Source organism: Lontra canadensis, unplaced genomic scaffold (assembly GCF_010015895.1).
Source record: "Lontra canadensis isolate GAN:19392208 unplaced genomic scaffold, GSC_riverotter_1.0 scaffold82, whole genome shotgun sequence".
Lineage (NCBI taxonomy): Eukaryota > Metazoa > Chordata > Mammalia > Carnivora > Mustelidae > Lontra > Lontra canadensis.
The window spans coordinates 4,010,575-4,037,601 of record NW_022631076.1 but is presented as its reverse complement, the minus strand read 5'-3'; the positions used below and the strand labels follow the sequence as shown (position 1 = coordinate 4,037,601).

The following is a 27,027-nucleotide window of genomic DNA, read 5'->3' as shown; positions in this document are numbered from 1 at the left end:
TGCTAACAGTTTTTCTGCAAAAATACATACACATACTTTAGTAATTTGTAATGTTGCCTTTATTAAAATGTTTTGTTTCCTTCTGTTTAAGACTACTTCAATATTAATTTTATTTTGATTGAGATGATATATCTTATAAGTTTTTTAAATTATGTTCAGTTAGCCACTGCATCACATAGTTTTTTTAAAAAACGGTGGTAACTCCTTATAAACCAGCATAGCTCTCCCCCTAAGCACCCAGTCTCAATCCCCACAGTAAAACATTTTAGTCACCTTTTTCATCGTACTTACATATTTCCGAATGGTTTTCTTATTCTGCTGTTTCTTTACTTAGCAATTTTGCACATTGTTTACTGACGGGCTGTTATAATGGTTGAAGATTTAGTTGTCTTATATATGTACATGGATCGTCTTTCCTTATCTCCACCCTCTACATATATTTTGGGAGGAAATGCATGTTTTCCTGAAATGACATCAATGTTAGTTTGGATGCTTGGGAAATTACCTGATAATTGGTTAAGAGGCAGGCAAAGGAAACCAAGAAAGATTTAATTGTTAATAATTGTTTAATTATTGCTCACATCATAGTTTACGGTTCCTCTCTTGTCAGCGTTCCCATTTTTCTGATTATATCCACATCTGAACAGAGTTGTATATTATCACATGTTTCTTTTCTCTCATAGCATTTTCTCCCCACTGGAGTTAGTCATATCCTTTTTCAAATGTGTTTAGTAAACTGTATCTACTGTAAGTTATTCACAAATGTCCCCAAATGATCTTTCAGTAATAGTCAGAACAGTCTAACTGCTGTAACAAATGAGCCTCCAAGTCTCAGTGGCTTTATACGGTGTACGTTGATTTCTTGCTCATGTCATGGTCCAATGTGTGGCAGTGAGGCCTTCTATGCCACACAATCATTCAGAGCTACACAGTTCTTCTACTATCTTGGGGCTCTCATGTCTTCTAAAGCCTCAGAACTCTTTATTGAGTATTGTGTCTGGATACCAAGGAAAAGGGAAAGCATAGAGGATCTCCTAAGTTACTTTATGGGAAAGGCCTGCAAATAGTGTATATCATGGTTACCCACATGCCAGGGGCTAGAACTCAATTATATGTCTCTCTACCTGCAGAAGGTTAAGAAATGAAATCTGGTGGGGGTGCTCAGGAGAAAGAGCACATGGGCTCAGATGAGGATTTCCAGTCTCAGCACATACACATTTATCAATTTTTCAAATGCATATGTACATCAAATAATTCTAATTTTTTTCCTTCATCCCCCTCCCTCCCTCCCCCTCCCCATCATTTTAATAATGATGTCAGTGAAGGTACTGTTACCATCATTAGTTGTCACTGATCATTTGCTACTCAATGATGGAACACAGGTTGTTGGAGTGAAATATTTAGGATTGGAAACTTTTTGCCTTGAACAGGACTTTTACCTTAGATTCTCTCATTTCCTTGGAGATGGGGTTCAAAGTAGGAACCAGATAATGTTCACTGCTGAAAATTCCATAATGTTTTCATTTAAAGGGAAGTCAGGGACTATGAAAGCTGCTTTCACTTTAGTGCTGTCCAGCACTGAGAAAGAAAATGTGGTTTTGATATAGTGAGAAATCAAATTATTGAATTAAATCTATAACAGGTGAAAACCACAATGTACCATCTTTTTTTTTTTTTCCAGTTGAATAAATGGCTTCGTAAAGATAACTTGTTGCTAAGGTAATACATAATGGAAATGGCAATGTAATGGAGTTTTAAGATTTTTAGTATTGGTCAAATATAGTAGCTTTATAATGAAACCTTGAATAGGCGAAAGAATTTCATATAAGTTTATCATTGGTCAGAGTGCTGTTCTGTTGAATTACATTATGCAGCAAACCTTAGGTGCTATTAGAAAGTGGAGAACAGCCTTTCTCATTGAGGGCTTCTGAGGAATTGCTATACCTGATCATTTGTGAATGCTTGATAATCTTTATGGTTTTCTGTATTTCTGTTAAACTCATAGTTAATGCCAGAATCTCTTACCATGAGTAAATATTTGGATTTACTTAAATCTAGTAAAAAGAAGTGAAGATAGGAAGAGGAGAATTTACTTTTAAGTTATTGAAAATATGTGCAATGTTCTCAATATTAGCAAATGTTACTCAGCTCCCTCCCTTTCTTTCTCCCTCCCTCCCCACCTCTTCCTTCCTTCCTTCCTCCCTGGCTTGCTTTCTTTCCTTCCTTCTTTTCCTTCCTTCCCTTCCCTTACCTTACCTTCCTTTCCTTTCCCTTCCCTTCCCTTCCCTTCCCTTCCCTTCCCTTCCCTCCCTCCCTTCCTTCCCCTGGAGTCTTTTCCTACTCTAATTCATCCTTCTGCTTTCTTCCCAGGCCTGCTTCACAGTTGTTCTGGAGAATTCATTTTTATGTCTCCTATGTTGGACCTGCATTTCTTGGGTCCAATCTCTTTCTCTTTCTTGATTTATAAGCTTGTTTTCGAGATCCTTCTTTAAAAACAGTCCATTTTTCTATCCTGGCAGATCTGAAAATATCTTCAATCACACTTTACTGACATTGTATCTGGGTACACGATTCTAGGTTCAAAATAATCTCATTTTTAAATGTGAAGGCGTTTAAAGAATCTTCTGGGTCTGTTACTGCTCTTGAGAAACCTAATGCAGTTTTTATTCTTTTCCTTTTATGTGATCCGCTTTATGTTTCTGGAAGACGTTTCATGTTCTTTTTATTTGGGCTTATAATTTTCAGAATGATATATCTTGGTATATTTAATTAATCAATTGGTTTTAAAAATTCTTCTGTTGGACGTTTAGTGGAAATTTTGATCCCAAAGATTCATGGTCGTAATTTCTGGAATCATTTTTGCACTACTCATTTAATTACTTTTTCAACCCTTTCTGGGTAGAAAGAACTCTTTTCTGGAACTTTCTGGAATTCTCTTTAGTCAGAAAATTTCCCCCTTTTTCTAATTTTTTTATTTCCCTAACTTTTTGTTCTATTTCTCTGAAGATTTTTTTATCAGAATCTTAACGACCCATCTGTCAAATTTTTAAATTTTTGAGTAAATTTTCAACTTTGAGAGTTTTTTTCCTGTCTTGCATATAAATTTCTTTTTAATTCTTTTTCTATAGGAGCAGAATAAAAATATGTGTTCATGTGTTAAACCACAAATTACTCTAGTTTACTTTCTCCAGAAAATAAACTTACACACTCCTGGAGCCTGGGATGAGCAGATGGAGGAACTTATGGTTGGTTGATTGCACGGCAGTGGGGAAGGAAGTTTTGGGTCCAAGCATTCTGTAGACAGAAGTCTAGCCAAGCCCCTGTGTTCACCCTACCACCTGGCCTCCTTCTATGGTGGTATTTCTGCCTCCTAGGTCCAAGCCTCCCAGGCTAAAGCACAGAGAATCATCTTGCTTCTCATCCATAACTCCTCCTACAGGCACGCAGAGGGTAAACTCTTCTCTTCCAAGTCAGTTACAAGCCTCCATCTGATTTATACTCTTCCCACCATCTCTTGCTGTTTGTTTTGTCTTTTGAGGTCTCTTCTTCTATCTGTTTCTATTATTTAATAACATTTAAAAATCCTCTTCTTCTCATGTTAGAGGGGTTTGGGAAGGGGGAGGATGAAGTCTCCTATGTACATACATGTATCTGTTTATTTCAGTGCTCTATTTATTGGTTGATAAACCCATTGACAAATTATGTCTCTTTAATCTGTGCTGCAGAAACTCAGGGTACAGGAAGGCATTTATTTTGACTCTGACGCATGGTGCTGCCCCCTGTTTTCATTGGTTTTGTAGGGTCTTTTATTCTGCTCTACCTTTGGTCAATGTGGCCTTCCTGAGGTGGCCCAGAATCACTTCTCTCCTGTTCTGCCACCGCTCTCCTTGGGACACCTCTTCCCCCAGGGAAGGAAAACTTCCACCACTTTCCAGCAGCTGAGTAGCATCACTGTGTAATGTTAATGCCTCTGAGCCTCAGAACCCAAAGACGGGACTTCCGTGGCAGGTGACACCAGGAGGGCCGTCCACGTGGAAGTGGGCCCTATGAGGCAGCTGGCCCGCTTATCTGGGAGCAGATGAGAAATGTCTGCGTTAGACTTTCTTATTCCAGGTATTTTTCTAGAAAAAGGGAAGCAGCACAGTGTAGTGATCACCCTGAGCCCTGCCTCCGGGGTCAGCAAACCTGATTCCTCGTGATTCTGGGCACGTTGTTGAGACTTTCTCAGTCTCCGACTCTTCTTCCTTAAAGTGGGGACAGTAAAAATAATAGATTCCTTGCCTTTTTCAAAGCAGTGTGATGAACATCAAATGAGATGATCTACGGGCAGGGCTTGAATAATAGCTATTTGGATTAATGTAAACACGTACATGGGGGGAAGAATACAGATTATCACTGATGAGCATAGAAAATCATTTTTTAAATATTTTTTGAGAATCATTTGAAATTAATGTGCTGCCTATGGTAGAATAAGTTCAGAGTTATGTTCTTTCTTTTATTTCTCTCTAGGCCCAGGGACACACGCTTATTGTATACTCAGATGTTGCTAATGGATACAAAACAGATTTGCCATTAATACAGATTCCCAGTACATTTTGAAAATCTACAATTCAAACCTCCTATACTTTCTCCTAGTAGTTCAGAATAATTTTTATTAATTGGACCTTACTTTAGGATAATGAAGTAGATCAGAGCTACCAAAATAACATGTATGGACAACACGTGTGTATATAGAATTTACAGTGCTGGGCACCATTCTATGCACTTTGCTGATGTCAACCCTTTTGCTCACAATAACCCTATCTAGGCATTTTATCATCCCAGTTTTCAAGACAAGAACCTTGAGGCAAAAGAAACAGAACGTCCATATTTTCTAATAGAATAGAGTCTTGTGGGACCCAATACTTTCTTCCATTGTCCTCTTCTTCACTCTTTCACTACCAGGTGTGACATTGGGTTTTGGTTTGGGGCTCTTCCTTCATCTTCTCCACCCACAGCATTCTCAGGGAGATGCTCCCGAGCTGGAAACAGCAGTGCCTCCCAGATGGTCCCGACAGCCCCCTGCCAGAACTGGGTCAAACGATTAAAATTTAAATAGCATCTCATCATTTCCCAACAATGGTTTGGAACATTTAAATGTTCTTCTCCGAGGAATAATTCCATTGTTATTATACATATGCAACCATCAGCCCATAAACTTGGGATGCCGGAGTCAGTCTGAACTGTTCCCTCAAGAGAGCCAGCCAGGATCTGTGTTGTGGACAGAAGGAGCCAGCGTGTCTAGAGCAGGGTCTGCCACGTAGTAGACACTTGATAATTATTTGTTCAGTGCATGTGGACGCTCTAGATTTTCTTTGCTCTCATAGACATGAGCTCTACTTACTACCCTACCGCTCTCTGAAGTGACATTAGGAGGCCAAAAAAATTGGGATGGTGTATACTGCTTAACGCATTCAAATGACCAGGTCCCAACTTTCAAAGCACTAATTTCTTTAGGTCCCCTCTTATTTCCCAGGGCAGTTCCTTGCTCTGCCCGCGGTTCAGGAGACATCCCCTGGGAGGAGAGAACGCAGAGCCTTGAAAACAGCTCGCACAGTGCCCCGGGCTCTTTGAATAAGAGGTTGCAAAAACGACACGGGAAAATAGAGGAATAACAATGAGCTGGCTGCTGGGGCTTACAGCCCCGCAGTGGGGAGGATTTACAGGAGCCCAGCGCCTTTGAGTCACCAGCAAGACTGCCCGAGGTGAGCTCGGCACGTCGGCGTTAGGACGGGGAGACACGCCTTCTTCTCACACAGACCTTCCAGATCCCGGCGGCTCGGCGGCCGACCCGGGGTGGTTCTCCACGTCCTGCCCCTGGCAGTCCCGACGGGCAGGGGCTGGGGACCGATCCCGAGCGGCAGGTGGGGAAACAAGGAGCTGTCCCCGCGAGTGGCGCCCTGTAGAGCAGATCCCGTGCGGTCGCAGGCGTGGGAGCCCCGGAGGCCGGGCTTCGGGAGAGCGGACCGAGACCTCTGAAACCCGACACCAGCGCTCCCGCAGAGGAAACTTCGCAGGCTGGTGAGTCGGGGCAGCCGGGCTGCCGGGGCAGGAATGCGTTCCCGCCCGCTCCGGTGCTCTCAGCCGCGGGCCTGCGAGAAGGAAGTGAGACGTGGACTGGGAGCGGCGGGCCGGGAGGGGGGCGAGCCGAGCCCAGCGGAGCGTGTGCCTGCGGGGGCCGGTGCGGGGCGCGAGCGCGCGCGGCCGCAGCGCTCCCGGGGCACCGCGGTGGGGTCGGCCCCGGAGCCCCGGGAAACCCGGGCGGGCTGTCTTCTGTCTGGGTATTTCCGTAGCCAACAGCTGGTTAGGATCAAACAAACACTACCGCCTCCCCCGCAGAACAAGTCACAGCAATGCCAGCTTCCTTCCGTCTGGATCCCCAAGCAGCTAAAATAATTGATGATGATGATGATGATGATGGTGATGATGTGTTTAGAGAGGGCAAGTATTTGAGTGATCTGAGCCAGCTAAATGACAGGACATTTTTTTTTTTTTCCCGCTTCCTCAGGTGTGGTGGCCACAGAGAAATCAAAAGTAATTTCTGTCTTCCCGTATTTTTGCTCAGTTATTTCCAAACCCTGATCCTCGCATGGCAGCTGCTAGGGCGTTTGCATGGGTGTTTGTTCACGTGGCCACCGTACCTTAGCTTCCAAGAGCTTCCCACCCAATACAACATAATTTAATTATTCGAAAAATACTGAGGCAGGTGACTGGCGAAAGCTGCAGACTGTCTTACGAGGGAAGAGCCATGTTTGGTTAAAGTCACCACCCCTGTATCATGCTTACTGGCTTTTTTTTTCAAAATCTAAAATTAAGGATATAAGGTTCCGGTTGATTAAATGGTACATTACCAAATTAAGTCCAAATTAATAAATGTGGTTCCAGAGTTATTAACAACAAAATCATTATTTAACATAACAGTATCCATGAATTTTGATATGTTTCTATTTTTTTAAATGTGTACTCTTCTTAATATTTAGTTACAGTCATGCATACTCAGTGATGTTATTAATAAATATACATATTTATATGCATGGTTGTATAGTTCTAAATTTGAGAAGTTAACAGAAAAGATGGACTTTGGCATTACAGACTTAGGCATTTAAGTTTGTTGAATTTTTAAGTTATTATAAAGTCCACATTGTAGTATTAAATGAGAACTATACTCGCCTTGCGCCATTCCCCCTAAAGAGTTATTTTTCATAGTTTCTTAGCATGATCCTCTACCCAGATGGGATCAGCCTTTCTTGAAGGCAAGAGGGGATTCTTATGGGTGACCAAAAAAGGGTCATCTTGACAGTTTTATATTAGTGAGGCTTTTCTGCTTAAGGATTATGGGCCTCTCCTAAGTTGTTAACATCATTACTTTCGAAAGGAAAACAAACATTTCAGATGAAACTGGATGAGCCTGTTCTCATAGTTGCCAAGAAGTAAAAAGGGAATCTGTCAAATGTGAGCAATGGCAGCTCTCACGGGCCATTTCTGGAACAGGAATATTTGACCTGATAACGAAGGTAACCTCATACATCCGTCCTCTCAGCTTCTTGAGACACCAGCTTATTCTAAAATTATCTACTGGTTTCTGAGTTGCTTTTCATTTAGTTAACTGTTTTTTTGTTTGTTTGTTTGTTTTTTGTTTTGTTTTGTTTTCTGGAAAAGTGGAAGTCAGCCAAAACCCCAGGTTGTTGAGAGCAGAAATCTGCTCTTTTCCCACCCTCACTCTGAGAAGTTTCAGGTTGGGTTTTCGGTCTTTCAGATCAGCAGAGCATGAAACATAGACTATTCACATAAAGCTCACCTCACAATTAACCTAGTTTCTTGAGTTGGTTCATCAACTAGCTTAACCAATAGTTCAGCTCTTAAGCAAGTAATTGTAATGTCGATATGCAGGAAAACAATTACAGTAAAAATAGACAGGACAAACCAGGTATTTCCCATTGGAGAGTATGTCACTTTCTAGAGTTGGTGTCTAAAGGAGAATGATTTTTTACTCATTATTAGGTGTACTTGAGCTGAAGTTTATGATATAGTAGTAGAATGTAGCAACATCACTAAGCATAATAAAAGCTTATTATACACCCCATACATGGAGTTGAGAGTTTTACTTAATTTGTTTCACACAATCATTATTCATGTTCTCCAAATACTAACCTTCTTTCGTAGGTCCTCCTTGAATGAAGATGGATGACCAGTAATGATACTAAAACTCTGTTTAACACATAATCACAAAAAAACCATCTAAAATCTTTTTACGTGAACAACTTCCATGTATTAAGAAAAATAATTTAAGTTTCTTGTTCACTTATTTAACAAGTATTTATTACTGCCAAGCACTCTTCTGGGCTCTGTGTGGACAGCACTGGACAAAACAGACAACAGACGAACATATCGGCCCCATAGAGTTTGCCTTTTACCGGTGAGATAGAGAATAAACAAGATACACAGAAGCTGAATCTATACTTCATGAGAGATAAATGCTGGGAGAAAATATAAAGCAGTAGAGGCATGGCCCAGCAGGTGTTGAAATTTTAGATCAGGCGCCCCGGGAAAGCCTTCCTGCGAAGATGATATTTGAATATTGGTCTGAAGGAAGTCAGAGAGTGAGCCGTGTGATTTTGAGTAGGAAGAGTTTTCCAGTCAGAAGGGATAACAAGCAGGGCTTTGCCTGGCATCTTCCAGGAAACAAAGCAGGCTGCAACACCTGGAGGGGGCCTGGGGTAGCAAAAAATGGGGGTGGGGTGATAATGGGGCCAGGTCACAGAGGGCTTTGAAAGTCCTGAAAAACATGTTGACTTTTGATTTTTTTTTTTTTTCTGAATGAAGTGAGAAGACACTATGATTTAGATACTGTCCATTGAAAATTCATTCAAGAGACTAATCATACTCTGAGCCTTGGTATTTTTCTAAGCCAGTGGATAATAGAGGTTAATATCATGGAAATTACATTCAAACTTAGAGATAGACACTTAAGCCAATATACAGATTAGCAATCATACAAGTTTCAGGGCTATTTAAAAAAATGTAATGTGAAATAAGGAGAGTGACCTGGGAGGGGTAGGAGGATGCTGTATTATTTGGAAGCAAAGCCTCAGAGAAGGCCATCTTTCTGAAAGATCACCCTGACCTCCTCGAAGAGAAGGTGTTGTAGGGTGAGCAGAGAAGTGATCAGGAGACTAGGTAGGGGGTTATGCCAGCAGATGACAGTAACATAGATTGGGAATAGTTGTCCTGGAGAGAAAGAAAGAGATTCAGGACCTCTTTGAAGATGGAGCCAACAGAACTTACTGACAAATCAGATCAGGGGTGGGTTGAAGAAAAGGGAGAACCAAAATGATCATCAGGTTTTGTATGGAGTTATAAGACAGGTGGTGGAGCTCTTTCCTAAGGTGGATGAAGCCAAGAGAAAAAACAAAATTGGAAGGAAAATGCAGAATTCATTTTCAGTCTTTTGAGATACTCTTAGGTATCCATGTGGAAATGTCCAATTGGGCTTTAGATATAGAACTTGGAGCACTTGGAAGAAGTCATAGCTGCTCATAGAAATTTGGAAATAGAGATTCTGTGGGAGATATTAGACCCCTGGTCTTGAGGATATCACCAAAGGACCACACTCTGGCTTATTCTAACATCGAGGGATCTTGCAAAGGAGTCAGTAAACCCCCACCCCCATACACACATAAAGGAGTGTTGTCACAGAACCCAAGCCAGTGTTTCCAAAAACAGGTAATGGTCACTTGAGTCAGACATTGCAAAGGCGCAGAGTGAGATGAGGACCAGGAAGTGATAATTGCCTGTGTCAACTTGGAATCACTGGCAACCTTGACAGAAGACAAAGTTCTTAAAAATAAGGAATTCACATAAACTAACTTTAACAAATGCTGGAAAGAGCATTTCGCAAAACCCCAAAGAGAGACCACTAGAGAAATTCATGAGGCTACATAGAGGCTCTAGTAAAAGCCACTTAAAAAAACTGGCTTATAGAACAGATGAACAAAGGGGCACATAATTAGAAATCCTGACAAAGGTGTTGTGAGCTGTCGAGAGAGAATGAAGAGGAGTAAAACCCGGAGTGGGCTGAAGCCTGGGAAGAATGCTCAGGAGAACCAAAGATTGTTCTAGCATTGTTTAAAGCGAAGCAGTGAATAAGGAAGTTAATGGATGTGAGTGAAAGTTAGAATTACTCAGTTTCTATTGTGTTTCCTTCTAATTTCTACAAAAAAGAAAATAGTGTTCCAAAATGGAAAGGAATTGATAACACCAAAAGAAAATTTAAGTCAAAGGAAGTTGAGAAGTTATTGTGACCATGAGTAACTTCTTTAAATGGGCAAGAATAATGCTGGGTTTGGTCAAGAAGACCTGTCTGAGGAAACTTGTGTTTCAGTGGAGACTGAAGGATATTTGGGTGCCATTCAGTCAGGACAGAATGATCCAGATGGAGCCGAAGAACCTGCTGAGATCTCCACCTGGGAAAGAGCGTGGTGCCTTCAGTGAGCTGACAGAGGGTTTAAGTGGAAGGCAGGGGATCAAGAGGGGTTGAAAAGACCACTCAGGAAGTCATGGCAGGGACTGAATACAACCAAAGAAGACCAAGGAATGTTCCACTCCAAGAATTCTTTGTTGAAGAGATGGCCTGTGCTGGGAGGCGGCACCAAATGACCTTTATTATCCCTGATATCTTGATCTAATCTCTGCTATCTGGGGATAAGGGCATCTCTAGAGAAATGTGAGGGCGAGAGGAAAAGTGGAGAGTAAGGATGGGTGTGTGCTGTCCTCTGATGGGGAAAGCTGCCTCAAGGCCCAGACTCGGTCTCCTCTGCAGACTTGGAGAAGGCCTGGTGTGCATCTGTTTCCGGTACAAACTGGGAGGAAGTCTTTGAATTCTGTGCTGTGGTTTTTCTCTGTAAAACGAGTGTGTGATGATAACTGAGTTGTTGCAAAGACGGAATGCCCTTGAATCACGAATGTTTCTTTCTCATTCCCAGCAGCGTTTCTAATCAAGTGTGGTCTGCGTGGTTCTCACTTCTTACAGTTTGTCACTCTCTCAAAGGACACTTTGACATTCAAAATAAACCCATGCATGAGGCCAAGGAAACCAGAAGTTAGTTTCCTCTCAGTTCCTGGAAAGTGTTGAATTCGGGTGATTTTTGTGAATAAAGTCTTGAAGTCTGGTGCCTTTGTTCTAAAGTAGTAATGTTGATTCTTAAAATCAATATAGTAAATATCCACATGCAGGGAGAGTCTTGGCAGCTTGAGAACAGAGAATTATTTCAAGAGAAAAGAAACAATTCAAATTCATAAATGTTGACTATCTATATAAAGAAAGATGCCATGTTTGCATCATACTATTTTATAACCAGTAGAAACATTTTTATTTGTCTTATTTTTTAGGAACTGTGTTTTTTGTTTGTTTGCTTTTTAAGAAAGGTTCTATTTTTTTTTAAGACTTTATGTATTTATTTGACAGACAGAGATCACAAGTAGGCAGAGAGGCAGGCAGAGAGAGAGGAGGAAGCAGGCTCCCTGCCAAGCAGAGAGCCCAATGTGGGGCTCGATCCCAGGACCCTGGGATCATGACCTGAGCCGAAGGTAGAGGCTTTAACCCACTGAGCCACCCAGGCGCCCCAACAGGAACTATGTTTTTTAAAAGTGTGTAGATGAAAAAAATAGTTCAAAACTGCTTTCAGATTAGTCTTTTTTTTTTTACAGTAAGCATGTTATTGTGCATGATAACTTGATCCAGAAAATGAAAAGGACTCAAAGGACTCAAAGAATTATTGACACTCTTTGGAGAGCACAGATTCTACTGGAAAGCATAAACTTTAAAGAAAATGGCATTAGTTATCTCAAAGTTGACAGTGGTATTCACTGCAATAAAAGATCTGCCTACGATAGTAAAACTGATTATAGCAATGTAACCTCTGGCATAATATTTGTATATCTGAATTTTTTATTGAAAAAAGACATAAAGTGCCTTTGGTGTGTCAACAGCATATTTGGTATTTTGGTTGTAAAAGGCTGAATAAAGCAATTCCTGCTCTTGAAGAACTTAGAATCTGGTATGTTAGAGAGATCCGTGGAAAGATCATTTTAGTGTCACTAGCTAGGGTTTAAGTTAGTGGTTTCAATGCAGTATTGTGATAAGAAACAGGAAGATAAATTTAAGGGGGTTAAAAACTGTAGAGAGATCAGTTAGGAGTGGGAAATAACATCTGAAGTTAGCTCAGTGATTGTAAGCTTGGAGAAGAGAAGTCAGATTAGAGAAATAATGAACAAGAAGGGCATTGACCAGGGGCACCTGGGTGGCTCAGTGGATTAAGCTTCTGCCTTTGGCTCAGGTTATGATCTCGGGGTCCTGGGATCGAGCCCTGCATCAGGTTCTCAGGGAGCCTGCTTCCCTTCCTCTCTCTGCCTGCCTCTCTGCCTAATCATAATCTCTCTGTCAAATAAATAAATAAAACCTTAGGGGAAAAAAAAAAAAAGAATAGCATTGACCAGATAGTAGGAGAAAGAAGAAATTTTTATAAAGTTTCAATAGCTGGTTTTTAAGGAGGCAATAGGTGGGTGAAAAGTGGTCCCCCAAATTGAAATTAGGTATAAAAAATGGTGAAGCAAGTTAGGGGACAAAGATACACTGCACGTGGGCTGTCTGTGCTCATTCAGTTGTATATGTCCAGAGTAATAGATTCTGGAATCTGAACCTCCTAGAAGATGTCAGGTTGGTGGCGGCGACTGAGATATGCGGGCTAAATCCACAAGACCAAGTGTCGTCTCTCAGGGAGAAGTAGTAGTCGCAGCATCAGACTCTTGATTTTCTTCTTCTTCTGTCAGCACTGATCTGGTTTGGCTAATGAAGACATTTAAATTCTGAGAAGAGGGGAAATGTAAGGTTATATCTAATTATATATATTCATTGTCATTATTATTATCATTATGGTAAATTGGAAGAATATATTAAGGATATCTTTACTCTTCATTTATAAATAAGACATCATTTATCCCTTTCTGTAGAGCAGTCGCTTTGAGTAATACTTCCTTTCTCTAGGATTCTGGTCTGTATTCTCTCTCAGCCCTCACTTGTGAAAAATGGCAAGTATCTTAGTTAGGAATGTGTTCTAGTGCCATGGAATGGAAAACCTAACAGATTCCGAGAGGGACTAAATCTACTGGTTTGGGCTTCTTAATACCATGCCATACTGACACCCAGCCAGTATCAATTAAAAAACCAGTTCCCTCCCATTTTCTTTATTTTCTTCAGTAGCTTTGTTCTAGCTCTGCTATGACTGACTTCGTGTCACTTTTAATCACAACATCTACTTACCAAAACATAGTAAGTATTTTGATGTTCTAAGAGTTAAAGAATAATTCTCTAATAACGATTACTTTTGCAATTTCCAACAATATGTAAAATATTGTCAAATGTAAATATATGTCAAGTGATTGACAAGTTTAGGGCGACATTCTCTCTCTCTCCTACCTCTTCTTTCTCATCCCATCTCTATCCCCATGACAATATGCTTTCCAGTTCACTATTTGAAAAGGTCCTGGAAATAGTTCATTACATTTAAAAACATTCTGATTTTTCTGATTATTTCTGATCAGAAACATATTTCTGATTATTAAGTAACTAGTATGAGAACGTTCTGCATGCCCACTTGTCAAATTGAGGTGTTCTCTCTTTCCCTTCTGGATTCCAGGTGTGTGAAGCATTCTTTGTTACAGATACATCATTTCCGACATCTTGTTCTGCACAAATGTGTTTTTCATAAAAGCTGTGACTTATGATGAACCTGTGTAGATCACGATCTATTATAGCTCTTTGAAACTGTTGTCAGGGATGAAAATTTGCATTGATAACAAGTCCTTGATTAAAGACTGACAACAACCACCATCATTTTCAGCTTTGAAATGTTACCACCAAAAGAATGCATTCATTTAATGCACCAGTTTTCAAATCTCGATCACTGTGGAAGAACATCAATAGTTTGGTCATTTTCATTTTAATGAGCACAGTTTTACAAATTCTACCTTTTCTTACTACCACTTTCTGTTTGGGTAAGTTTTTTTTTACATATATTCTGTTGAGGTTTCAGACATTTATGCCAAGCTATGAAAAAGATGAAAGAAGTTTAAAATAAGCATGTTTCATATGTCTTCTAGCCATGATCTTTATGAGTCTAGTTTCTTTTAACATTATTGCCAAAATCAGCCCAAGGAATGATTTAAAGGCAGAATTGAATTGAGTGATGTGGGTGACAGTGAGGTCTTCTCCGAACCACAGGGTCTTGAGGAAAAGGGCATTTAAGGGCAGAAGTAAAAGTTTTTATCTACTTAAGGTTTTTCTCTTGGCCTGATATGCTCCCTAGCCCTCCAAGATACTAAGAACATATACCAAATCCAACACTAATTAAGAAAAGTCTAAGAAGTAGACTGAATCTTGAATAATATCTTTTTTTAATTCTTCATTTTATTTTCACGTTTATTTAATATACAGTTTAGTTTCAGGTGCGCAACATAATGATTCAACAATTCTACACATTTCTCGGTGCTCATCAAGATAAGTGTACTCTTAATCCCCTTTATTTCAGCCGTTCCCGAAACAACCATCCCTCTAACAGCCATTAGTTTGGTCTCTGTATTTCAGAATCTGTTTTTTGTTTGTCTCTCTTTTTTTTGTTCATTAGGTTTTTTCCCCCCTTAAATTCCACATATGTGTTAAATCATATGGTATTTATCTTTCTCTGACTGACTTATTTCACTTAGGACTATACCCTCTACATCCATCCATGTTGTCTCAAATGTCAAGATTTCATTCTGTTTTTTTTTTTTTAAGATATTATTTATTTATTTGGCAGGGATCACAAGTAGGCAGAGAAGCGGGCAGAGAGAGAGAAGGAAACAGGCTCCCTGCAGAACAGAGAGCCCAATGTGGGGCTCGATCCCAGGACCCTGGGATCATGACCCGAGCTGAAGGCAGAGCCTTTAACCCACTGAGCCACCCAGGTGCCTGAAAATTTCATTCTTTTTAATGGCTGAGTAATATTCCATTGTATATATACACTGCATCTTCTTTATCCATTCATGTGATGAACACTGGGTTGCTTCCACATTTTTTCATTCTTTTTAAGCAGCAAATATAATTTTATTCCCATTACTTTGAAATTATCCTACTTAACTGGATCTGAAATGAATTGAGACTAGAACTAAAGAGGAGAATAAATATTTTTATGATAATCACTCCAGTGTCAAGTTTCCAGAAGTACATTTATACTCTAGCAATGGTGTCTATAAGTAAATCGCTAACATTCTTAAGAGTAATTGCTTTTGTCCTAAGGCTTTATTAAGGAAGAAAAGATTTTTTTTTGCAGACATTTTAGAGAACTGATATACCCTCAGCTTCTCTACATAATTGGGAGTAAGTTAGCTTCTTATAAGGTCAAGCATTCCCTATATCCCTAAACTCCTGCCAGAACAAAAAAATGTATTACATAGTCCATATTGTCATGGAGGTAAAATTGTCTCCTTGAGTCTTTTTTTCTTTGACATTCATTGAAAGTGGAGCAAAGAACTTCCTTTTTAGTACTTGTCAAGAGAAAATTATTCTTTTTCAGAACTTTATCTCAGAGCCCAATTTTCTCTTTTTAGTATTTTGTTGCTTCTAAGATGGGGAATTAGTGGCTTGTTGACTATTCTTTCTAACGAGTTAAACTCTCCTAAGTAGCTATGACTGAAAACAGCTCATGAATTACTCTTCCCAGTGAGCATATTTACTTTATGTAGCAAAAATCCAAAGACATGCATAATGTTAGAAGTTGCAGGTGTATGAATAGAACTGTAGGGGAACAATTTGTGGCAAAAAAGAACTTCATAAATAAAAGCTAATGTGGTCCATGTTATTGGTGATACTATGGCCTGAAAATTCTTGAGCAGCTCTCATATAAAATCTTCCATTATTGAGGGCAGATCCTGGGCTAGATACGTGTTCAAATCCCTTGTTCTGAAAATATTGTCACATCCCATTATAGGAAGGGTGATTGGTGTCCTTCTGTAGAATCTCTTAAGTCAGTCCTCAGGAAGGGAATAGGCCCTCTGATAGTTTGAGGTTTGCTCACCATTACTGTCCGTAACACTTAACTATATGTTCTTGACAGTAAGTTCTCCACGTCCTGTCTCATGGATAAACATTACAAATATATGTAAGTAGACTCAGGTGGTAAACTACCAGACACTGTGGTTAGTCTGCAGACGGACGTAATTGTAATTGATTAATCAGCAGAAGCCTTTTTTCCATCAGGAATGGTAGCATTTTTCTGAGCCAACCTCAGCCAACCACTAGCATAAGAGATGGGCTTGTAAATGGCTCCATAACCTCTCAATGGGTCCAGGCCCACAATTACAAACTAAATGGCCAACCTTTTAGATACATGACACCAAAGATCTCTTAGTTGATTGCATCTGGGTAAATTTAGAGTGATCTTTAAAACCATTACTGCCCTTTGAGTTGTTACCTTCAGAAATAGACACCAGTATACTATTCAGTCCAATTTCTAACCTGTCAGTCTAGAAAAGCCAACTTACTACATAAAAGAAAATGGTTCAGAATTGAGGACTTAAACAATTCACAGGAACCACAAAGATTAAATAGTTTGACTTTCCTTAGAGTTAAAAATATACCTTACTGATTACAGTAAGTAAAACAGAGTCCTGTGTTTGCCACATTAACTTATTTGGAAGTGTTGTCAAGCAACAAGGTAGGTCAAGTGTCTGATAGCAGAAGGCTGCTTTGTAAGAAATAGCCCAAAGTGAACTAATGAGTTCATCATGGGAAAATTTGGACCTGGGTTTCTATCTGTACTTGGCTTATCTCCAAATAATAATCTCAAGTCACTGAAATATATAAAACTGACATGGAAGTAGTTGACCCACTTGTTTGTAAGAAGGGTTATGTAAGATGTTGTCTATTTATTCCACTGCAGGAAAAACCTGGGTCAGGTAACTACAGGAATTTTTAAGAGGGTTCTATGGGATTTTTAATTTTAATTTTAATTTTTTTTTTTTTTTGCAGAACTACTAGAATACTTAATCAAATGTACTGATTTCACTTCCAGTCTCTTTTCAAAGATGTGAGATTCTGAGCTATTTTTCAGAAAAAGAGTTCTATAAAGCTTTATGTTTGAACAGAAAATTTAGACAGATATTTTCAACTAATTTTTAAGTATAATGTGATGTGTCTGGACAGTCTGAAGCCCATCAAAGCTTAGATGGCAATATCAAGAAAGACAAAAATAAATAAATAAATAACCATTAGGAGCACATAAAGAGGTTAGGTAGAAATCCTTTTTTACTATGGTATGGGTCAAAGCAGAAATTAAAACATTGGTTATAATATAGTTTAAGATATTTATTGGTGTTAGGTTTTATCTTTTACTTTTAAGAGAAAAAATGCCTATTTAAAAAATATTCTTAGTCTGGGGGTTGCCGCAACCATTTTACCTTAGATTTGCTAGTTTCAGACAGAAATATGTGTTGTAAATATCTTCAATTCATGCCCTTGTAATTTTTTGGCTTTCTATTATTTTTTAATGAACAGAGACTCTAAAACTCTATAAAGTCAATCACTGTCCTTCAAATTTATGTATACCATTTGTCACATTTGTGTCAGTGAGTAGCATAATCTGAATGGGGTTTGTGCCACAACTTTTTCTGATGATTGAGGTTCAGAAAGGCATTAAAATAAATTAGCACCATATGCAACGTTTAAATATTTCTTAAATATTTTATATTTTAATATTTAATTTTCCTATTTAGTATTTAATATATTTATTTAATAGTTCTATTTAATATAGTTAAATATTTAATATTTAATATGTATTAAAGCTTTGTGGTAATTGTGTACCTATAATTTTAGATTTTTTTAAAAGATTTTATTTTATTTATTTGACAGACAGAGATCACAAGCAGGCAGAGAGGCAGGCAGAGAGAGAGAGGAGGAAGCAGGCTCCCTGCTGAGCAGAGAGCCCGATGTGGGGTTCAGTCCCAGGACCCTGGGATCACGACCTGAGCCAAAGGCAGAGGCTTTAACCCACTGAGCCACCCCAGATGCCCCTAACTTTAGATTTTTAATAAAATGTATTTTTTTAGTTGTTTTAGTAGTGCTAAGCTACCCTATAATAACAAGGTGCTTTCGATGGGAGAACTTGCACTTGAAGTGGTTTTAAAAATAGCATCAAGGGTGTAATTGGAACTCATCTCTCCTGTTTCCTCTCCTGGTTCCCCAGGGACTATGGGTAATAGTAGAGATGTTGAAAAACTAGCATGGCACCTGCTGACCAGTAAGAATAAAGGAGCATTTAAGACACACTGGCGTGTGCCTGCTACATACCAGCTGGGCCAGGGGACCAATGTTAAACTATTACACAGTAAAGCAGGGAAAACTGGCTTCCTTGCAAATGAGACATATCCTAACCTTCAGCTCAGTCTACTTGATCCCAACATGTTAAAATGTCATATGGTAAGGGGGGGGGATTACTTCTATTCTTTTGAAATATAAATGTAAATGATGAAGTCTTCCTTAAAAAATTTCTTCAGATTTTATAAACTTCGGCCAAACTGGAGCTATACATTTTTCCTCCGTTTCAGATAATCGAGATCAAAATAATCTTTAAAACCATGACTATGAGAGCAACCATCCCTCATATGCTAGAGTCTGTATGTCTGTTGCTCCTTCAGATAGGTTTAGGATCACAGTCCAAATGAAGGACAGAAGTGCGACTAGCACAGAACTAGAAGGAAAGCCATTCCATAACCATGAGATGGCTTCTATCATAGTAATCAGGGTGGGGTCTGAAATAACATGGGTGTGACTTAAAGAACCAAGCCAAGTTCATGCATAAAACACAGGTACCATTATGGTTTTTCTATATATCAGTATCTTCCATGAGAAATAACCTTGTGGAAAAAGACATTGAATTAGCCATGAACCATGACAGATAGCCATGAGCTGAAATATCTCTGGAGCTCCCTGGTGCTCATAGTCCCAGTGATTTTTGCTTAGTGAAAGATCAAGGAGGCTTTATTAGTGTTAGTGATGAGCCAAACAGAGAGGGAAAACAGATGCAATTTTCACTTCATGAACTAACCTGTTTTTATAGAGAGCTGATGCTAATATAGTTGATCCCTGGAGCACCTACTGTGTGCAGCATCCTAACTGAACAGACTGATCAGCTTTGCAATTAGTCCTACAAAATTTACACGTGTCTGTCTCAACTTACCTTTTTACCAGCTTTTGCCTAGTGTGTGTTTTTATGTTGGTATCACTGAAGATAGAGGTGTAGGGGAGGTAAGAGTAGCTGTTCTAGTTTAATAACATTTTTCATCATCAACTAGAAAGAAGAGTCTCCCTTACTACTTTTGCTAACAACTTGGGCAAAATCAACACATTATGTATCAGGCTTCTTTTCCCTGAGACATACTAGCTTTTCAATACCGGGTCATATAGCCTGATATACTTTTTCTAATTTTGGGGTAGGAATCTACTGGGGAAGAAAAAAAGTTCCCCTGAATTCCCCTAGTTAAGTGATAATGGTTATAATAAAAGGGTCACCACAATAGGAAAAAGTATAGTTGTGAAATAGGTTAATGCTGTATCCATTTTAGGCTCACCTTGCTTCTCCTTGTCCCAGGGACCTAAGTCCCTTGTTCGACTCCCTGGCAGCTCCCCTGGGATCTGCTCCTCTTGCCTTTGCTGTAACCTTTCTCTCATTTACACAAGAGAATCAAAGTGTACCTGTCCCTGGTCCCATTCCCTCAAGCCCCTCCTTTCCACTCCATAATCTGATATTCTAATTGTGGCTAACATGCTAATTGGCCAAAATATAATAGTGTTAGTTTTGGGAAGTCATACAACAAATCCACATAATTTGCCAGTTGTAGATTTATACATTTGCCTATTACTTAAACTTTATTTGTAACTCCAAGATCAATATTTCTGGTATCTTTGTGGTCATTCGCAAACATGCATAGACATGGGGAAAATTGTGAGTCTCCTGATGTGCATGTTCCCAGCTGAGGTCAAACAAGTTGATGCTGTCTTGTTTCAGTTTCTTACCTTTCAGTTTCTCATGAGTGTCCTTTTCATGGTTTATTTAATGCCACACGTTTCCCATTTTTATGCCTTTAGCTGGTAGTTTTCTGTTTAAAATGCCCCCAAGCATATCACTGAAGTGATTAGTGTTCTTAAGTGCGAGAAGGCTGTGATGTGCCTTATGAAGAAAATACGTGTCAGATAAGCTTCATTGAGGCATGAGTTATGGTGCTATTGCCCATGAGTTCAATGTTTGTGAATCAATGATAATATTAAACAAGGTGTCCTTAACAGAAATACACATAAAATAAAGTTTATATTGAACAGTTGGTGACCAGAAGCTCACAGGGACTTAATCCTGTATTTCTCCTAGGAACAATAGCTCCATCTTCAATAATTCAGTATTTGTGGTGACTTTACGGAACAAAACTACCATGATTAACAAGAATCAGCTGTTTAGGGGCACCTGGGTGGCTCAGTGGTTTAAACCCTCTGGTTTGGCTCAGGTCATGGTCCCAGGGTCCTGGGATTGAGCCCTGCATCGGACTCTCTGCTCAGCGGGGAGCCTGCTTCCCCTCGCCCACCTGTCTCTCTGCCTACTTGTGATCTCTGTCTGTCAAATAAATAAATGAATTAAAAAAAAAATCAGCTGTTTACTTCCTCCCACAGAAACGTTTGTGATAATTTAGAGATAAAAACACAGTCAAGTAGCTAAAGGAACGAGAAAAAAACAAGCAAAAACAGAGTCATGTAGTCCAGAAGTAGAGAGACGTAAAGTAGTTTATCCAGGGATCCTTTAATCACTAAAACATTAAGGAAATAAAATGGAATTCTGATCTTCCAGGCAACAGAAACAAACAAACAAAAATAATGAGGACCATAGCTTTTCTTATCAGATTAAAGAAAGTATATCAATTTATTGGGAGAGACACATTTCTTTTTCTATTGTTACATTTTAATAGTAACTTCATAGCAAAAAGCCCATCATGGATAATGTTTTTAGTTGTAGTTTTATAAATAATGTAGAAATGGACCTTGTATGATTGCTTTTATATTGACTATAAGAAAGCCCAAGACACTAATCTTATGTCATTGTTCTATGAAACATGTCCATGAGGATCTGAACTTTTCTGTATGTTTCCAGAATGCTGAAGTGAAATATGATACTATCACACAGGTTATGCTGACATTTACATTTTTTTTTAAATTTTATTTATTTATTTGATAGACAGAGATCACAAGTAGGCAGAGATGCAGGCAGAGAGAGAGGGAGAAGCAGGCTCCCCACTGAGCAGAGAGCCCGATGCGGGGCTCGATCCCAGGATCTCGGGATCATGACCTGAGTCGAAGGCAGAGGCTTTAACCCACTGAGCTACCCAGGCGTCCTGACATTTACATTTTTAAAGAGCTTCAGATGAAATTATTATAGTGGTGGAATTATCCAGTTTTCTGGTAAATGGGAGGGGGATTTGATGCTTCCAAAATCACTGTAGAAAGAGGACATGTGAATTTGTTTGTGGGTTGGAGAGTCAACATGGAACATCCCAGAAAAATAAGGAAAGCTATGGCCCCCAACCCACACCAGAGACTATTCCAGTTTAAAACACTGTGTTAATTAGAATTATTGTGTTGATTATGAGGTGAGATATACCAGAAACTGACTCCACCAAGCCTGTCTCTTTTAAATATCTGTCCTCATTTTTATTTTTGAATTCATCTTACCACTGGTGCTAAGAATTTTCTGACACAATTTGGAGAGAGTCATAAAGTATAAGCTAAAATAGTGAGTAAAGAAATGTTAAGATAAAAACAAACTGAGGGTTGCTGGAGGGGAGGGTGGTGGGAGGGATGGGGTGGCTGGGTGATGGACATTGGGGGAGGGTATATGTGCTATGCTGAGAAAGAAATATAAAGAAGGGACTCCTGGGTGGCTCAGTTAGTTGGACGACTGCCTTCAGCTCAGGTCATGATCCCGGAGTCCCGGGATCGAGTCCCACATCAGGCTCCCAGCTCCATGGGGAGTCTGCTTCTCCCTCTGACCTCCTCGCTCATGCTCTCTCTCACTGTCTCGCTCTCAAATAAATAAATAAAATCTTTAAAAAAAATAAAGAAAAAAAAAACAGTTATTCAAATGTACATATATTTCCCCAGACTCTAGATAAGAAGATATTTAAGTAAGACTAGGCTGTTGATTATCATATGATCTCTCTGATATGAGGAATTTGAGAGCAGGGTGGGGGGAGGGTCGTGGGGGGTTTGGGAGGGAAAAAATGAACAAGATGGAATCAGGAGGGAAACAAACCATAAGAGACTCTTAATCTCAGGAAACAAACTGAGGGTTGCTGGGAGTGGAGGGAAGGGATAGGGTGGCTGGGTTATGAACATTGGGGAGGGTATGTGCTATGGTGAATGCTGTGAATTGTGAAAGACCAATGATTCACAGACCTGTACCCCTGATGTAAATAATACATTACATGTTAAAAAAAAAAAAGAAGTCTAGGCTGTTGACCTACAGAGCGGAAAAAACAAGAGCTTCAGAAAACTGAAGGAAAACATTTTTTAACCATCATAGTTTATAAATGATATAAACAATTCAGTTTCCCTATTTTTAAAATGAAGAAGGGTAAATAAAAAAACTCGATTTAGTTACACATAATAAATCCAATTAAATGGATATACAGTTTGATTTATTGGAAATAATATGAGTTTTATGCAGATTGACTACTGGCAGTACTTTACCAGAACATAATGCATTCTGGAAAATACCTACTGAATCAAATATGTGTAAATATAAAAAAGAAATACATTTCATGGTACGGTATGGGTGATAAGAGGTGGGGAGATGGAGGGCTGTCTGTTTCCAGAGAGCTCAAAGTAATAAAAAATCCTCCATTACTCTTGGCTATTTAGATAAAATCTTTGATAATGTTGATCTAGCATTTAATACGTATTCTTTAGTATTATATACTTTCAAAGAAAATGCTCCCTTTTATAAGGAATAAAGAGGAAAATAAATAGAATATTTAGATGAAGATAAAAATACTGTTCTACCAAGATGGCAGCCGCCTTTGACAAATTGAGCCATTGCCAGGCCAATAGCATCTTTGGGCATGATTTTAAATGATCATTTCTAAAATGATTTTTACTGAATTCACAATCGTGATACTGGCTGCTCAGAAGACTTGATGTAGTATAGAAGGCACAAAGTTTGAACATGGGGAAATCAAGTCTTGCCTTAACCTCAGCATGCTGCTCAAGTAGCCGATGGACTGGAGGGGACACTTACCTGCCTTCAGCCACTCCTATCCTGACCTCTGACAGAAATCCTGGCAACTAGTCAGGGAATCTGTGGCTCTCTTCTCAATGGGGTGATAGCTTTTGGTCAACTGTTTATAAAATTACTAAAGACTCTTGAAATATTATTAGCCTTTGATCATCAACTCCAGTAGATAACCCCCTCCTTCCCCTTCCCCACACATTGCCATCTAAAGAAGGCAGATCATTGGGGGACGTGTATAAGATGTGTAGCTGAAAATAGATTTTGGAGAAATCTTTTAAAAACCATTTACAGTGAAAACTAAAGAGTCCTGTAACATATTCCTGTCTCTGATAAGCTATGAAAATAATACTTGTTTGGTAAGGTAAGGGACATTCTGCTTCTCTATAGCAAATATTTACTCATGCTTTTTAAACAATAAACTAGCCAAAGGTAGGCTCAGGGTATAAATTTAATTTAGCTGATTAAATCCTTTGTAATTTAGCAAAGTATCCTCTCCATACATAAAATACCAGTAATATTTTATATTAAGACCCCCAACTCTGAAGGACAAATAACATATTCCTAGATGATCTCGTTTTGTGCCCTGCCCCAAAACAGTGAAACTGAGCTCATATTTATCTTCCAAATTTAACACACTTTGTTTAAAAAGCAGACTTCCGGTTTTACTCTAAATATGATTACAATTGCATAAATGTCATTTATAAACAACTGTCCTGGAATATAGGCGTTGCATAAAGCAAGGTATACTTATATATTTACTTAACAAAAAATCACAGGGGTGTCATGTTTCATAGCTCGGTGACTGATGCTGGCCTAAAATGAACGTGTGCATTCGTTGTTCTTCCTGTATTGCTTTTCATGCTTAAATACAAATTTCCTGACTTTGGGAATCCACATGCTGAAAGACAGTCCAGTATTGTCTTTTGTGTTTAAAAGCAACAAGCTGTGGATTCTGACTGACCTAGATTTAAACTCCAGACCTGCCAATCATTAGTTGTGTGATTTGGGCAAATTAATTAATCTTTCTAAGTTTCAGCCTTTTCGTTTGCAAAACCCCCAAGGGTTATTGTGAGGATTAAATTAACTAAAGTATATAAAGTACTTAGCGTAATAGCAACTCCGCAGGAGGCTGCTAATATTAATTCCCATTATAATCTGGCAGCTCAACAAGTGATTGTTAATATTAATCCTATTTACGTCTACACTGAAAAACCAGAGGGTAATAGAATAAGATGTTTTGACAGATTCCTCTCAGTTTTGTTTTCCAGGTGTATTGTCTGTATTACTTATGTCCTCTCTATATTGATTCTTCCCTCCCATTACAATTATTTTTAATTTTTATAGTGCCATTTGTTTTAAAAATATGTAATACTTTCATGTGGTTCAAAATTGAAAAGGGCCAAAGAGTGCCTCCCGTCTAGCTCCCCTCCCAGAAGCAAATCTTCAAACTCCATTTCATACATGTATAATTAAACAGTTAGCTACACATATTCTTTCTCCCCACTTTTGTTTTTTCCCTTTCTCCTTTTTTTTGCACAGGTTACCACACTGGTTAGGGTTGCCAGATGAAATACATGACTCCAGTTAAAGGAACAGTATTTGTGACACGATTATGCTAAAAAATAAATTGGTCTTTTTATCCAAACTTCCAATTTAACTGAGTGTCCTGAATTTTATTTGCTAACTGTGCCATCCCTAAATTGTTAGTCATGCTGTTTAGCATCTTTTTTGTCTGCTTTCGATTTTTTTATTTTTCACGTGAGAATCATCTGAGCCGGTTTTAGGTTTCTCTATCTGAATCATTTTGGGTTGTACTTAGGCAACAGTACCTTCTCCCCTCCCTGGCCCAGTGATGGTCTTTCACTGAGAAAGAGTCCTTTATTGCAGTCACAGAATGAGAAATGTTATTAATAAGTGTTTGCAGTTGCAACACTAATTACAAAGAAATGCAAAGATTACAAAGAAATTGTTCCTGATAGTTCTTTATACCAAGATTATTTTCACCTACTCAGGGTCTCCCCATTGACTAAGTGGCAAACCAGGTGTTTTACAAATGCTGTAGGACCCCGTTTACGCGTGAGGGATCTGAGAGCGAGGTTAAGTAATTTGTTCATGCCACACATCTAGTCATTAGAGGGACAAGAATTAGAGCCGTGTCTGGCCCCAAAGTCTTGTTGGGGTCACACCCTGATCTGACCTAATTCTGAGATTCCCCTTTTCTTAACGCTATTCAGAAACAGCTTGTTTTTAATTTGAAAAACAATTCAGAACAGCTGTTTCTGGTTCTCAGCGGATGACTGTCTCCGTTAAAATGCCTTCTGGAGAGCCCTGACAGAAACCGAACAGGTAAAATTCCTTGGGGTTCAAGTTTCTTTCGTCTCTGTAAATCCTTTGCAAGGTAGTTCTGGATTTTGTGTTTGTTGGTTCACCTGCCTCGAGTCACCTGGGCATGAAGGGCTTATGAAAAAAAGAGTCGAACAGCCATAATGACAAGCTGTGACTTAGGGGGAAAGGAAGCAGTGGTTTTTGGTCAGGACCTTGATCATTGTGCTCAGAGTGTGTGTGTATCGTACCCATGTCTTGATGTGTAACTAAAATGAAGGAACTGGATTAAAATGGAGGGGTGCATATCCTATACCTACACATGCCAAGTATTTTCTTTCTCATCCTTTGTGGACATGTTTTATGAGATGCATGATGTAGAAACAGACCACAAAACCATTCTGGTTTTTGTAGCAGAGCACACAATGTGAGTATCTGTGTCAAGGTCACTTCCTGATAATGATATTTTCCAGTGAATTTGAGGCAGAGATTCAGGGAGGAGAGATGAAACTGAATGCCATTCCCGGCTTTGCTCTTTTCATCTGTCTCTGTATTTACAGCACTTATGATAGTCTTGCATACAGGTGATGTTCAGTAAATGTTAGTTGAGCTGTCTTGATATTCTCTTTTAAAATTGAGAATAGACTGTGTTCTGGGTAGTTTGGCAATGCAGGGATATGAGTGGGGCTGAACCCAGGCACCGTTATCATGGACCCAGAAACCTGCAGATCTGCACTGGGGTCTTAAGTTCTCTGAATTTTGGTCATTTCCACTCACCTAGAAGCATCTTTAGAGGATCAACCGGCCTTGAAATCTTAACATTCAGCAAAGAGTAGATGCGAAAGAATTCCTTAAGGTCCAGTGAATTTCGGAGAGCACGTGATGCCTGACAGTGCAGAGCGAGATGCTAAAAATAAATACATCAATAAAAATAAAAGAAAGAAACCACCATTGGAGTGATTCCAGTAGTTTGGAATTGGGTTTTGGTCCAGCATCCAAAGAATAATGCTGCGACAGCAACAAAGAAATTTTAAGTTTTCTCGAAGGATTGTGAAAGAAGGGGGAAAAATGGAAATCAGGTCAACTTCTTAATATCTTATTAATTTTCTTAGTGATTTGTTCATTTTATGAATTGGTCTGAAGTTTGTTGACTTTGTCTTCTTTAGAAGTATGACAATCATGTATGCCTTGCCACATAGTGGGTTCCCTTGCTCTGCATTACCGTTAGTGCGCCTTGTCTAGGTGGAGGGACTCACCTTTATAAGCTCAGAATGATATTTAGCTCTTGGTGGGAGTTTCTAAAATT

At 39.1% G+C, this 27,027-nt stretch overlaps 1 protein-coding gene and 1 long non-coding RNA gene across 7 annotated transcripts in view; one reads left to right on the top strand and one right to left on the bottom strand.

The window, feature by feature from the left end:
* RAB27B (RAB27B, member RAS oncogene family) overlaps window positions 1-27,027 on the top strand; it is a 143,081-nt gene that overhangs the window by 84,722 nt on the left and 31,332 nt on the right. The gene's annotated exons all lie outside the window — the stretch shown is intronic.
* Window positions 1,755-25,903, bottom strand: LOC116882205. Its single transcript, XR_004385582.1, has 3 exons — window positions 25,891-25,903; window positions 17,530-17,539; window positions 1,755-2,148 (listed from the first exon to the last, which is right to left on the bottom strand). It is a non-coding gene; the product is annotated as an uncharacterized LOC116882205 (long non-coding RNA).